The following is a 14,278-nucleotide window of genomic DNA, read 5'->3' as shown; positions in this document are numbered from 1 at the left end:
TTAACACAGGTGGTGAAGTGAATGTGTAATGGTCGAGTAAGGTTTACATTTATGCCGTGGACGTTTTTTTTTTTTATTTTTTATTTTTTGGAGTGTGAATGTGTGTGCGTTATGTAGTTGTTATGTAAAAGCGCTCCACATCAATTTGTCAAGAGCAAAGTGGTGTGGGATGGAGTTGAGAGAGAGGCAGCTGTTGAATGCATATTTAGACGGAGAGGAGGGAGACTGAGCCGGAGTGACAGCAGACTTTCAGCGGATGCAGTTGGGCCTAAATCATCCGTAATATTAAGGTGAATGTCCTTGTAGCATTTCAGCGTGTTTGTGCTCTTGAATGACTGAGGTTTGATAAGGAGTCAGTCACTCTCACGTGGCTCATACAGTGTTACCCATTAGAGCTATATATATATATATATATATAAAAAAAAAGGTCCAGTGCTAAATTAGGCCGCGCACACACATACACACACTTCTGCAGGGCGTGTGTCAGTGTGTGTGATGGAGTGGGAGAGACAGCGCAGGGAGACTCCTCCTGACTTCTTGAAATCTGCAGCTGTGGGTCACAGCTAGGGGTAACGCTGTGTACGCAGCCCTACGAAGACACACACAACACGTGTACGGAATAAAAAAAAAGAATTTCACATTTTCAAGTTGGGCAGATGCACGTACAGTCATATCCAAATGTCCACACACGCATAACCAGAATTTAAAAAAGAAGAAAAAAAAAAAAACGTGGCCTAAGGGGACCTGTGACATGACATGGTTGCAGTCTAATAGGCTCTAGCATGAGTGAGTAATAGGTGTTCCAGCACTGTCCGCCCACCGGACAAAGACATCTTGAGATGCACATTATTTCATGAGATGCAAAGTGAATAGGTGAAAACATGATGAAGCGGTGGGTGGGTGGGTGTATGGGGGTTTGAAAGCAAAGCAGAGGAGACAGCTCAGCATTGTCACATGCTATGTTTGCTCCCCTGTTTGATTAGGGGACAACTTAGTGGACAAACCAGAGCTGATGTGTCCAAAGGCTGAAATCAGAGGCTATAAGTTAATACGAGATACACGAAAAGAGCTCTAAATTTACATGCCTTCATTCAGATTGTAAATGGACCAAGAATTGTAAGGGATAGGCTCAGACGTTAATTAAAAATAGATGCACAGAAGACCTTTTTATTAATCTGACTTTAAATTTGAAATTTAAATCCAGCACCTCTTTTAACGAATGATTTGCAAATATCACTGTAAGGCAACACAGTTTTGTCACTAGCAATTATAGAGTCACCTCATCCACAGAGTGACAAAATCAATGATTCAACACACTGTGGTGACTTTAATAGCCTTGGAGGACATGAAATGCTAAGAGCGCGCTGGGGCTGTAAGGTTAAGAAAAAGATCTAAACTGAAAAGGCTGCTTGGACCGACCAGAGAGGAGCAAAGGCGTCATGAGGCCAATGTCCCAGCCTCGTTAGGGGGGGAGAGATGGCATAGCGCAATACAAGTGGGATACGGGAGTTAGGCAGTGACATCATACAGTGTGAGCGACTCCTCTGGAGACTGCTGCCTGCTTTCAGTGGGCTCATGCTGTTGTAGAGTTGTGCCTTCTTATAAGTGAACATTATAAATAGTGAGAAGGGTGTCAGCTTCATTCAAGGAAGTCCTGCATGAAGTGTCATTCTGCTCTGGTGAGAGGCGGGATGATTTTCAGCGGCGTGTTTCAGTGTGCATGTCTACAACCGGTCGCGGAAGAATTCTTTCCTGAATTAACAGCCGGCCTAACTACAATACACAAAATATGTACGTTATTAGAAAAATATTAGCAGAAAATTGTACTTATGGTATCAGAAGTACTCACTATCACTCTTATCAAAAGATACTCAAGTCACAGTTATAGGTTTAAAAAGCAGACTCTCTGCTTCAGTTTAAGGGTGGTCACATTTACATTAGTGGAAAGATGTTGGAATTGAAACAAAAGTGATTGAACAAACCTAAAAGGAGAACAGCTACACTGCACACTCCACAATTGGGACACACTGTAAATAGGCCTGTCCAGTCTGGTGGATGAAGTCTGAATGGTTCACTTTATTCATAAAACTCTCAGTTGAGTTTTGTTGTTGATGAACAGCTAAAATATTAAATGAAATGAATTAAATTATATTTATCAGTGTCTTAACGTATGTGGACTTAACTGTAGATCGATTAAAAAGCATCTCAACTCGCCGTTACTGTTTTACACGATGTTGCTGTGGCTTTGGGGACGTACGGCAGTGGCACGTTTTTTTCCCATAGGGTGCAGCGTCCGCATGCACTTTCAGGCCCTTCCTCGGTGTCCGTAGACGTGCCTGTTGGGTTAACTGGTGATTCTAAATTGGACGTAGGTGTGCATGTGAGTGTGAATGGTTGTTTGTCTCTTTGTGTTAGCCCCGTGATGGACTCAGCGAGCTGTCATGGGAGCACACCGCCTCGCTCCCAGTGTCAGCTGTGAGTTCCAGCCCTCTATACGCGACGCGGTGTTAGATAATGGATGGGTGGGTGGATGGATGGATGTCCCGGGCTGTGGTTATGACCGTAAACTGGATGAGTCCTGGTTCATGAAGAATTACATAGCAGCACTCATGTAATGCTGTAGGTGGAGTTCAAATACAATTTAAATCTACGTAACATTTATGACAAATTATATACCTATATAGCTGCCATCACTATGTGCCCCTGTGTTTGGGTTTATAGGATTTATGTATATTTATGTGTGTGTGCGCCTCTACTAGTGCATATTAATGACATTATGTCAATATGTGCCTCAGCATGTGAGCCCACATAGGTGCATGCATCCAATTCTGCCATGTGTGTGTGTGTGTGTGCACACGTGTAGATACGTATTGTGCGTGATGTGTGTCACTGGGTATGAGATGAGTTGCGGGTGGTGTGATGATGTTTGTCACCCTGAGCATGTAGCCATGTCAAACTCTGTCAGGGCAGTTTACCGTGGGTTGGGATGTAACACATCCCTATGATTACTTTCTTCCTGCCCCGCTCTCTGTGTTTCAGATAGTGTGCGTTTTCGTCCGCGGACAGTTTTTGTGAGCCTCTCCTCTTATTTCAAATGCTTATCGGGGAAACTGACAGAAAAGAGAAAGAGAGGGTGAGGGGAGACGATATTCATCTTTGAGAAAAATACATAGAAGGGAGAGCGAGAGAGAGTGTGAAGGAGTGGGTGTCGGGAAGGAGGAGGGAGGAGAGGGAGAGAGTGGGAGGGTGCACAGAGAGAGAGAGAGAGACAGAGAGAGAGGGAGGGAGAGAGAGGGAGAGCTGATTAGATTGGAGAAAGCCAAGGAGGTACGGGTGTAGTATTGAGCAAGGGGAGAGGCAGAGGGGAGGGTGACTAAGTGAATGCAGTTGGCCATCGCGTGTTGCCGTATCACAGCGAAGTCTACAGGCAGCCGGATGGATTGGACCTGAATCAACAAATGGAGACAGAAGAACTGGATGTACACTACATATGAGGGCAAACCAAGGGAGGATAAAGAGTCTGCCTTCATTTCCTTTTATCTCTGCATCAAATACCACCGCGAGGAACCCACAGGGAGGAAAAGGAAAACAGCAGACAACTCATTTCTTTCTACCACCCTTGGAAGCAGACGAGCCTTGAGCTGGAATAGAGTCAGCTGTGGGACTCACTGGGATTTTGGATATAAGCTCAGTAAGTATTTGTCTAGGTTGTGTATAGGCGCTGGATGAGCTTGTAAATGCGTGTGTGTGTGTGTGGATTGAAGCCTCTGGCTTGAGCGCTGCCTCTGATGCTTTTTTTCACGAAGAAATAGAAAAGAGAAGATGAGCAAAGAAGAGGGGAATGCAAATGCAGTTGTGCTGCGATGTTTCTTCTAATGTGATATTCTGTTTGCATCTCTGAGCAGTTTTTTCTTTTTCTTTTTTTTTTTAATTCAAGCAACTGGCCGAGACTTGACTGTGTGTGTTTGTGCCTTTTCCTCCTCAGTGCCAGAGTGTGAGTGAGTGAGAGTGTGTGTGTGTGTGTGTGTGTGTGTGTGTGTGAGCTGATAATAGCAGCTCCATTGGTATTCAGCGGAGGGAGCTCCAGGATCTCGCTGCGCCTTTCCCCAGGATGGGATCACAGAGCAGGGATTGTGCTTGCCTGTGGATAGCCCGCTGAAATGGGTGAGTGTCCGTCTCTCTCTTCCTCCGATCCCCCCCGACCCCCCCTCTATTCTCTTTTGCTTCTCATTTTCCTGTTTCTCTTATCACCCTGGCTGTCTCCTTTTCTTCAGTCTGCTGTTACGTTTCACTTCTGATGGGTTTCCTTGTGACTCAGCCACTCACCCCATCCAGCCCACCTCCCGACCACAGCCCCACCTGTTTCCCTCCATCCATCCCTCCGTCCATCCTCTTTTCTTCGACACCCCATTCCTTTATCTGGACATAAACAGGCCAGTCCAGTTTGACGGATTTGGATGAAATCTGAATGGCTCACTTCATTTTGTTGCCCCCTTCTCCCTGCATTCCCTCTTTGCCTCTCTATCTCTCCCTCTCCTCCCCTCTTCGCCGCTGTCACCCCTCCCCTCCCCCCCATCACTTCCATCCCTCTCTTGGTCTCTTCTAGCTCCTCTCTACATTCTGTTTGAATCCAGACACACCAAAGACGTTTTAGGCGTCCTTCCTGACACGGGCAGTGAGTGGAGATGCCTGGGTGTGTGTTAGTGTGAGTGTGAGGAATGCTACTTCTGTGTCAATAATTTCTTACAGCTCTCCAAGTGTGTGTATCCGTGACACGGTGCAGAGAGGTGTTCAGCCTCAGCATGTGTCAGTAGGCAGTTATGAAGTAGATCAATGTATTTAATCGTTTTAGGCATGACAGCTTTAACATTGCAAATGCATGGACACGCGCTCCATCACTCATTTACCACACACCTCCGCCTTTGCGCTCCGTGCTGACATACCTTCTGCACACCAATTCACACCACCTACATCCTTTCACACCTGCGACACCATCGCATGCTAATGGTGCCAACAAAGGCTGTGCAGTCACAGACTTACAATGGCAGACACTGAGCACTAAACTAAGTGGTGAGCCAGCACATGCATACACACACACGGTCTGGCCCTAAATGCTCCCGGTGGAATATGGGTGTCACACGAGGGTCAGATGTACCCACACGGCAGTATCGATAGGAGCCGATAAACAGAGCGGTCTCACGTTTCACTGGAAATGGACCATCACCTCAGAGAGGAAGCCGCCACTGGACCTACATAATGATTTAGTCCCGTTAAGGAGATGACACTATCACCGCGTCGCTTTGAGCGGACATCTACTTTTAAAGAAGTGCGCGGTTTCCGTTGCGCATGCTGAAATTTAGAAGGGATTCCATCTCTCTGCTGTGAGCTTTTTGATTGGAATTCGCAAAATGGCTCTTTTACATTCAACAGGTGCAAAGTGTTGCATGGTAACAGAGGTGAGATTACCCACTGGGTAAGGTTTGGCATGGTGCTGCTATTTATAGATATAGGTAATTTACTTGACAAACGGTGATGTGATTTATTAGGAAAATGGAAAAAAAAAAAAAAAAAAGAAACTCTGCAGCCAACTCTGTCTGAGCACAGGGCAACATTACATTACAACATTACTGCCATCTGTCATCTGTTCGCATGCCTGTCTGTCTGGAAAATTGTAAATTTGAAGAGGTGTATTAATAAATCTTGTGTATATATAAATGTAATGATATGCGCTCTATATTGGAGAAATTGTTCAAAGGGTAGATGTGATGCACCAGTTTCTGTTGACGTGAATATGAAATGCGCGATGGATGAAGAGGTCAGGGGTCTTAAATACTGCCTGATAAATTCTTTGTACTAAATGTAGCTGCCGTCACGAGTGACATTTAGTCGGTTCAGCTCATTGCATTTGTAATAAAATACAAACTTAGCTTTATTCTGATATAATGTGAAATCTCCTTGGTTACTCAACTGCCTCACATCAGTGAGAAAATACCAACAGCACAAAGCCTTACATCTATCCACAAATGTTTCCCCGTATGGCATCCAACGGTACGGACAGACAATGTGTTTTCCACACTGTGAATATTGAATTTTCTCCTCTGTGGGTTGGGACTTTTAATAAAATGAGACAGTCCTAGTCTAGACCAGTCAAGTACCGGCATGTCCACTTGCACCTGACCAGTGCTACGAGCCTGCAGTCCTCCACCTGCCTGAGGCACATTAACCACTAAGAGATCTCTCTCTGTCCCTCGGTGTTTTCACTCACATCCATCTTGTTGAGAGTGATGGACAGCTAACTTGGATTTGGAGAAAAATAAAGCGGAAATTACTGGATGAAAGGAGGGGAGATGTAGATATTAAACTGGACGGAGGGAATAGAGGATTTGATGAGGAGAGTGTTTGATGAGCTTGTTGCGAGCAAGTGAAAGGATCAAATCATAGAGCGAGCGGAGAGGAGGACGGAGCAAACGAGCAGCAAAGTCTGTGGAAGAGTGACAAGGACGAAATAGACAGCAGGACGACAGGCAGGGTGGAGTGTGACGAGGAGGAGAATGACATACCCGATAAGGCAGAGTGACACAAATGTCACCATGCTAACCTTTCATGCACTCTCGCGCTCTCTCATCTCTTCTACTTTACCTCTCTTCTTGCCCTTCTTAGATCTGAAGCCTTGCAGAGATGAACTCCAAATGGGCAGCATGGAAGCCAGCATACACCCTCCAGCGACTAGCTTTCCACACCTAACTGCAGCCACCATCTCCAGCCATCAGCTCGCACCATCCCCGCGAGGGCTGAGCCTGCAGAGTTGAGGCTGGACTGGCCAGGCTGTGATACCAGGATCTATCTGCGGGAAGCAGAGATAAGCTGAGGGTGACAGGCCCCAAAGGGTTCGACGTACAACAAACCAATCAACGCGCTGAGCTCCCCGGACTTCATCTAAAATGAAATAGGCTGCCGTGATGCTTGAGCAACGGTATGGATCTTTTGGACTTGTCCGGATTTATCGGCCGGATATCCTTTCGAGATTACGACACTTTGGTGCACACCTCAGAGCTGAGTCCCTTTTTCCAGATTGGCTTGTGGGCAAAAGCGAGTAATTGAAAATCACCCCTCGAGAGGCTCTCTGTTCTGATTTGGTGCAAGGGTGGAGGATTTTTATTTTTTTTGCTTTTTGCTTTTTTTCAAAACGAACAATTTCCAAAAAAAAACAACCCTTCTCTTTATCCCACAATTTCCTCTATTTCTTTTTCACCATCTTTCTCTCACATTGCGGAGAAATACATTATGAAGCAGCGCCATTCTTCTTCATCCTCCCTCAGTGACGGAGAGAGAGGAGGGACAGACTGTCCGGAATAGATAACAAGGAAGGAGACAGGCGCTGAGGAGAGGAGAAGGAGAGGAGAAATAGCGAGAAAACAGCGAGAAACAGGTGGAAAAAAGAGAGAAGGAAGGAAGGAAGGAAGAGACGAAGAAAGAAACAGAGAAGGCAAAAAAGAGAAAAACAGAGAATTAACTAGGATTGTCTAAAATCCTTTTGGAGACTTAGAGTCTCTTTGTAATTCGTCTACGCCGTGTTGGAGGGTAGTTAGCAGCATGGGCTGGGGAGGGTTCAGGATTTGCAACAGGAACGGGGAGACTTGAGCAGGGAACTAGTGTTGTGCCCTGTCTGCATCTGCCTGGTCAGTATTTTCGTTTTTGGGAGAAGGACACGCTAAAAGACTGAAATAACCTGGTAAACAGACAGCTGTACTGAATGACAGACAAGCTCAGAGGTTGATGAGACAGACAGACCGGAAGATAGACAGACAGGTACACAGCCTAAGTGTCAGGCAGAGAGCCAGGCAGACATCCAGTGCTGGCACAGTAGACAGCGTGCAATTCATTGTCATTCTATGCAGCGCGTGAGGGGAAGGCAAAGAGAAGGAAAGAAAGAAGAAGAGTATCCCTGTGGTTGTAGCTTCTGGAGAATCTCACTTCATCTGCATCCACCTCAGACCATACGGTCTGCGAGCCCGTGCACTAAAAAAACAAGCTGTGAGAGTGGGGGCTGTTACTAGAGAGGAAATACAGGTTGGAGAAAAGGAGGGCTGTAGGAAGGCAGGCAGAGAAACAGAGGGAGAGAGCAGGTGTCGGAAATCCTCCCCTTCATCTGCTTGTCATTTACTCCTTTATGCTCTCTCGTCGTCTGGCGCGGCGATTGGTTTTCTGATGCCGGCGTTCTCCTGCTTATAGGCCTATCTGCAATCCCTCGGAAAACAAGAGGTGGGCAGACAGAGGAAAACAAACAAACAAGAGAAAAAAAGACTGCGAAAAGGAAAAGGTGGCGCCCTTTTTGATTGACTAATTTTTCACCCCTTCTTTTTGTTATTTGTCAAGACGGGCCTGCTTTATTGTTTTTTTTTTGTTGTTTTCTTTCTTTAAGTAAGAAGGGAAAACACAAAGCCCAATCAATCCCTCATTCTCTTGTGCACACAGAACTGAACCTTTCTTTTCATGAATTGCTGGCTTTTTTCTTGCCGTCTTCAATAGGGATTATCTCCTCCATCTGACTATAAACTCCGGATTTCCCCAGATTCCCTCCACATGTCCTCACTCCCAATAACACAGCGTGAACTCCTCTGACTCTCCCTCAGCACCCCTTGGCAAAGGTGCTAAAACTCTGCGCTCTCAGATCTTGATGCCCATGTTGACTCACTACTACGGCGATAATATGGCACAGAGCTTCTGATACCACCTGATTCATTCTGTAAGTAGGACTCTCTCTCTTTCTCTGTGTGCGCATGTGTGTCGTCACATGTCTGCTGCATGTCATTAACATGCATTTAGTTTATGTATGCAGAAACACAGAAGTGGCCTGCCTTTCTGCAGTGTTGGTTTTATGGTGTCTTCACAGCGGATTTGCTTTCCTGTGCTTCCTCTGCCCCCGGCAATTTGTGTGTGTGTTTGTGTGTGTGTGTGTGTGTGTGTGTGTGTGTGCGTCTGCCAAGGAAGCAGATTTTGATCTTACAGCCAAGCTTACAACAGCATCAGAGTGGTGTCAGAGCGAGGCGTTTTGGGGTGCCTCTACCCATGTGTTTGTGTGTGCACTCCTACGTGTTGGTCCTGGGGTTAATTTGAACTAATTAATGGTGAGTGTTCCTGCCTCTCAAAGCACTTTTTTTGGTTCTGTGTCAGTATACTTGTGTTCATTAGGGTGAGATGGGAATGGGATGGGGGGCTAAAACTTAAGAGGGTAAACCAGCTAATGAGAATGACTCCAATTCCCTGACTACTTCTTTGTTGCCTCCATTTCACGTCTAATGCCCTGAGCATTGTGCTCGGGCTGCATATCATTCCAGCCTCGTTTTATCTCCCCGTGTATTGCTTGGATGACACCCTACACCGAGACACAACCTCTGCAATGTCCTGCATATTGCTAAGCCCATCTATCTCCATGGACACATCCACATCTTTATACACTCCCACAGTCACCGGGCCCTGCACCAGGAGACGCTCAATCAAGATAGTCCCTTCAAACAGACCAATGAACTGTGAATAACGCCATTACACAAACTCCCAGCTCAGAGCGTCGCTGAGACAGAAAGATTGGGAGGGTGAAAAAAAGGGGAGCAAATAGGAGAGAGAAAGATTAAAAAACATTCTGGAAATAGAGTAACAAGAGCGGAATGAGAGAGGGCGCAGGGAGTGTGAGACAGAAAAGCAACAGAGGGGAGGACACAGATGAGGGAGGATGAGAGACAGAGAGGAAAAAAGGGGAGTGCGAGGCCTAGAGGGGCTGTGAAGCAGGAAAAGACCTTTGCTCCATGGAAACACTCTGATGGGCTTAGCAAGGCCCCCGCTTTGTTCACACTGTTGGTCAGCCACTCAGAATTAAGATTACTAAATAATACGATTACTGCAGCTGCACGCTGATAACACACTGCTGCCGATCCCCTTTGTCACCGTCAGAACCCAGAGAAGAGGGGAGGAGTGGCATATGATGGCATCAAAGCCATGACAGTGCTCACTGCATTACTGTGTCACAAGGGCTCGGCTTAACAACGAGACTCCTCTTTATGCTGCTCAGGAAAAGTGACTTTTTGTACGACAGATGGCTACTGAGGGGGAAATATACAGTCCCGGTCTTCACTCCTCAGACAAATGGATGTAATCGTTACATGCAGTTTACGACATCAGTTTTAACTCATCTTATCTTTTCTCCCGCTTTAACGTTGCATTGTCAGCTGTAAACGGCGCTAAACACAGTGGCACATGTGTAAACATAAACCAAGACTTTCATGGTGAGACATCCCCCCCTTATCTTAGTGTTTTACGTTGCCTCCTCTTCGTGGGCTGTTTTATGTTTCTTGCTTGACAGCTTTGACACGGATTCCTGCCAAGTTGACCTTGCAGTGTGAAGTGTAATAAAAGCTGAATCCCGAGCCCATGTTGCACATCGATACGCGTTCTTCTAGTAACTGATAAATGGTCCTTCGCCCCTCAGGAGAGGGAGAAAAACAAGCAGGCAGCAGAAACCGGCCTCCAGTCCTGCTCAGCAGAAGTAAAGTACAACGGTCTGAAACCCACGACTCCCAGAGCAGTGAGCTAATATCAGGGCTAGGCTGGGCTCAACCCCCCTCCTATGAGATATGAAGTATTTCCACTCTCTGCTCAGCAGGAGCAGCCATTTGCCTGCAGAGCTAAAGATTAGCTTGGAGTAGGAAACAGAAAAGCCACGTTTAGCATGTGATGGTTTATTAGAAGAGTAACAAATAATAAACCAGAGCTGAGGCCTCAAAACAAAATCGGTGAATTATGACACACTGCACGAGCATGCCACTATAAACAGCCCTTAACCGAGTTGGCAACCATTCATTTCAGTTTCTGTTCCTGCGCACTACATTTGTCATGTAGTGGAGGTTTCACGTTCGTGCTATGAGTATTTGCTTTGGTGACATTAAGTGAACTTTGACCCCCGGTCTTCCCCAGCTGTGCCCTGTGGTTACAAAATAACTCTGTGACTCACTCTGAACAGCCCGTGCAGCTCTGGTCAAAAGGCGGCCATGTTGGATTATATGAACTCTGCTTATTGAGTCTAGACATGCAGAAACAGAAAGGCAATGTGGAGATGATGTTCCAAATTATTGGTTACGTGTCATTTGGTCCCTCCTTTTAAGTGCTTTTCACAGCAGCATTGTACAGTCCTTGGACAATATACCCCAATCATTTCGCTTGACTTGGTCTAAAGTGTGACAGGGATGCACATGGTTCATAAGATAAGCTTTTACATTGAATTTCAGAGCATCCCATTGCACATATCCAGCCAGTCACATATTTTTCTTTCAGCGATGATATTTAACAATTGTTTTCGCAAAAAAGAAAAAATCATTTTCACATGGTTTGCCTCATTAATCATTTTAGATTTCTTGGTGTTCTTTGAGCCGTGCTCTGATGTTGTAGAGAATGCTCGATTCTTGGAATAAATTCATGTATAGTGTTATGGCAGGAATGGATAATTGTTAAACTGTTATCAACACTGAATCCATCATTTTCTCATTAAATTGGAACTGTGACTGGAATCTGCTATCATGCCCCTCGATGCCTCTCATAGGGCAGTTCACACCTGAAGTGTCTCAGACAGCCTCTGCACCGACGCGAGCTGAGCTAATTCGGGATATGAGATCTGTTCAAACACTGAGCAGCACTTCAGTGTCTTCTGCCTTCAATCCTCTGTCGCTTGACCACCAGCGCGAGGCACTGCAGCCTTCAGTAAACCTTTGCTCTCCATTGCCTAATGGAGCACAAAAAATGGGCCTGTTTGCTTAGTCGTTTGTCCAGTCCTGCTTGTTTCAAGCTAGCTGGCCTTGAGGGGGGGAAGATTGAGTGCGTGTGTGTGGGGTGACAAGAAATGGACATTAGGACACACACATGCCCTTTCCATAATGTGTTCCCGGCTGGGCTGTTGGGCCGGCCATAAAGTGAATGCTGCTAATGGCCTTTCAGTTAATGGAGTCATTAAGACTGGATTGCAAGAACATAAAAGCAATGTGTATAATGTGTGTGAACTGAGATAGAAGTGGGATCATTTGTGTACGTGTACTGTTACTGTAATCGTTTTGTGTATTTGGAGCGATTTAATGCTTTTATAAGTACATGGAGGACAACACACCAAAGGCAGCAGTGACACTGTCATGCATTAGTGTTAGTAGAAAAGGTCAGTATTCTGTCAGCGTAATTGTAATACGATCTGAGGTGCTCAGGTGATAAGTCTTGACCCCGCCTGTCCTAATCAGCTGGCTGGCGGAGGCTCAGAAAGCCAAAGCAGTAATGTTTCACTGCCTGATTGCTGTCCTTGTGTGAGTGACAAGAGCTGATAATCCTGATTTAAGGTCATTTTAGGACCTGTCACCCAGAGAATGTAGCAGGGATGCAGAAAGGCATTCTGGGTAGAGTGTTGTCTTCACAGTGGCATCTTACTGGAGCAATAGTTTAACATCACTGTGCACATCATGTTTTAAACTTAAGCTTTGGTCAATCATTATGCACTTGGAGTACTGTTAATATAATTAGAAATGAAAACTTTTGTAATTAAACGTCAGACAGCGAGATAATGGCTTAATATAGCGAGTTAATTACTTACTGTATTCACATCTGTGAACTTGGGAAAATGTCATAAAACACAGGTTAACACAAAGGACTGGTTAAAGGTTTCCTGAAGACGTTTCAGCTCTTATCCAAGTCACTTATTCTGTTCTCACTGACTTGTTTAAGCTTTTATTTCAGAACATCCGTGGGTGTTGCCCACTCGAAACACACATGGCCAAGACCTATTAACAACCCAATACTCACCTGAGTGAGAGGATGTTATTCAGAGGAAGCAGGATTATACCTTTTTTTTTTTTAGTTTTTATTTTTAATTTTTTTGAGTAATGGTTTTCTAATCACCTAGGAACTCTTAAAAAGCAAATCTTTTGTCATTCTTCTCTTTGTAGCAGACTGTTGCTTGAGTGGACATTTTTAGATGCAGGTATATTTTCCATGTTCCATCAAATGTTCCAACAAGAAAAACACAATAGTGCTATTAACCATGACACAGTTCCATTTTGGTTCAGGTGGTGCTCCCAGTCTGCTATCAGGATGCTGAATTTGCTCTTAGGAACCAACCAAATCCAGGTTTGCATCGTATTTAAATCAACTGTGTCAGTCGCCAGCACTAACCCAACGGCCTCTAGGTGCCGTCAAAGTACTTTTTGCCTTTTAGTATTTCAACTGACATTTATCAACATCCTGTGGTCTGTTGTTACCACATAGCGGCTAGCCTAGTTTCTTGTGTGTTCGCCCCTTAAGATTCAATAGCGGTTAAACTTCCTGATCTTCAGACTCTCTATTTCTTTTTGGTTAGAGGTGGTGTCTCAGTTCACCTCGTCCTGTTTTCTGGTTTTACATAGCTGGCTTCCCTTACTGCTCTTTCAAACCACCTGCCCTCCCTTGCTGTGATGTGCACACGGTTGTCCTCAAAACAATGTGCCTCGTCCTTCAGTTGTGAGCGGACTGCTGAGTCCTGACCCCAGGAGCTGCCTCTCCAGTGTTGAGCCTTCATGTTGCTTACGACTGGACAGCCACTTCATATCACTCTCCAGAACTGACATTCACACTTTGAGTCTCAATAACTTTTTGGCCATTATTGGGTAATTAGAGAACCATTATCCATGCAAAGAAGATACCACCCAAGGTCATTTAATGCATCCTCAGGCCCTGCCGGTCTTTTAGAAGAAACATTTTTACTGCAGACAAATATTCCACACTAACCAGCCAAAGGGTAATAACCATGCATAGCTGTTAAAAGGTGTCTGTCCCTGTAAGAGAAAACCAGAGTGAAGCGCATACATTTCAATCTAAGCCAGCATGCAAAGCCTGTTGCTTGAAAATGGAGTCGCAGCAGTGGACATCTTTGGTCTACTGACCCCTGAGGAGGCCAAACGGGGTCAAGCTGCAAAATAAGTAACTGTTAAATTTCATTGCCATTTTATGTTGAGAAAGCCTCGTGAAGATGTCGTGAACACCTTACAAAGAGTTGTTAATTACAGCGGGTTGATATTCTATGTGTGGCTGTTTTCGAAGCCTCTTTGTAAGGATATTTGAAAACCCCATATTTGGACAGTCTGACTACAGAGGAAGGGCAGTGAATGCACTCTGAAAGCAGCCGTGTACTAATCATCCACTCTGGTACAATTCCACGTAACTGCTTTTGTGTGAAAAATTGTTCAGGAGTCATTGAGGTAACAGCATTGTCTGCCTC

At 45.2% G+C, this 14,278-nt stretch overlaps 1 protein-coding gene across 5 annotated transcripts in view; it reads left to right on the top strand.

Moving 5' to 3' along the window:
* The first annotated feature begins 3,351 nt into the window (after positions 1–3,351).
* Positions 3,352–14,278, top strand: part of grik5 (glutamate receptor, ionotropic, kainate 5) — a 77,016-nt gene continuing 66,089 nt past the window's right edge. For 4 of the 5 annotated variants that reach the window (XM_047598720.1, XM_047598718.1, XM_047598722.1 and 1 more), the window contains exons 1-3: positions 3,352–3,691; positions 3,986–4,164; positions 6,661–8,746. The gene's annotated coding sequence lies outside the window, so the exon portion shown is untranslated. The remainder of the gene's footprint in view (positions 3,692–3,985; positions 4,165–6,660; positions 8,747–14,278) is intronic. The other variant, XM_047598719.1, reaches the window with a different exon arrangement.

Source organism: Mugil cephalus, chromosome 11 (genome assembly GCF_022458985.1).
Source record: "Mugil cephalus isolate CIBA_MC_2020 chromosome 11, CIBA_Mcephalus_1.1, whole genome shotgun sequence".
Taxonomy (NCBI): domain Eukaryota; kingdom Metazoa; phylum Chordata; class Actinopteri; order Mugiliformes; family Mugilidae; genus Mugil; species Mugil cephalus.
This window is presented reverse-complemented; position numbering and strand designations above follow the sequence as displayed.